Source organism: Carlito syrichta, unplaced genomic scaffold (genome assembly GCF_000164805.1).
Source record: "Carlito syrichta isolate Samal-C Ts95f unplaced genomic scaffold, Tarsius_syrichta-2.0.1 Scaffold123879, whole genome shotgun sequence".
Classification (NCBI taxonomy): Eukaryota; Metazoa; Chordata; class Mammalia; order Primates; family Tarsiidae; genus Carlito; species Carlito syrichta.
The window spans coordinates 28,042-29,103 of record NW_007067975.1 but is presented as its reverse complement, the minus strand read 5'-3'; positions in this window follow the sequence as shown (position 1 = coordinate 29,103).

Sequence of the window (1,062 nt, the reverse complement as noted above, 5' to 3'; positions counted from 1 at the left end):
TGGTGGCTTCCTCGCGGTCGCCCTTGGGCCGCCGGTCTCCCTGATCCCAGTCCGCCCTCATCCCTGCCGGCCCCGTCAAGCGACAGGGAGGACGCCGCCCCGGTCTGCAAGGGCCGAGCCGAGGGACCGGCTAGGGACGGGGATGGTGCGCGACGCCCCCGGAGCCGGACTCTGCGGGCTGAGCTCGGCCTCTCACTCCCCCAACCCCGCCGCCCCGCCCTCCTGCACATCCCGCAGTGCCCTACAAGTTCTTCCCCGAGCCGTCGGGCCTGCATGAGAAGCGCAAGCAGCGGCGCATCCGCACCACGTTCACCAGCGCGCAACTCAAGGAGCTGGAGCGCGTTTTCGCGGAAACCCACTACCCTGATATTTACACGCGCGAGGAGCTGGCGCTCAAGATCGACCTCACGGAGGCGCGCGTGCAGGTGCGTATGCACGCGTGTGCGCGTGGGACGGGGTGCGGGAGGTTAGCGCCCGGGGCCCGCGGGGTTACGCGGCTTCGGCCTGGAGGCAGGGATCTCAGGCTGGGGACCAGGGCGCGGTCTCGGGGTGGCTGGGCAGCCAGGGGCGGCGGCGGGCCAGGACTCCAGGTCCTCGGGAGACCCGATCTGCTGCCTGCGCTGCGATTTCCCCTCGGTCTCCCTCCTAGGGCAGGACGTTGAGAGTGATGCTTGAGAAGCCGGGACGGAGGCCGAGAGGGTAGAGGGGGAGCCCAGGCGACCTCAGGGGGACCCGCGGAGGGGGGGCAGGTCAGTCGGCCCCCCAGTCCCCTTCTCAGCGCTGCAGCTGTGAAGACCCTGAGCCCAAGCCCCGAGCTCGGGGCGAGCGCAGAGCGGACGAGAGCCGGCGGTGGGGGGAGGCCTCTGTTGTGCGTCTGCCGGCGCAGACCCGCGTGCAGAAGTCCCCCTGGCCCGCCCGTGCTGCCCCGGCTCCAGCGCTTCCTAAAAGAGGGAGTCGGGGCGCGGGGCTTAGGGTACGGAGAGCCGAGGCGAACTCCGCTCCAGGAGGCCGAGGGCACCGGGAGGCCGCGGGGCCGCGGGCGAGCCGATCCCGGGGGCAAGG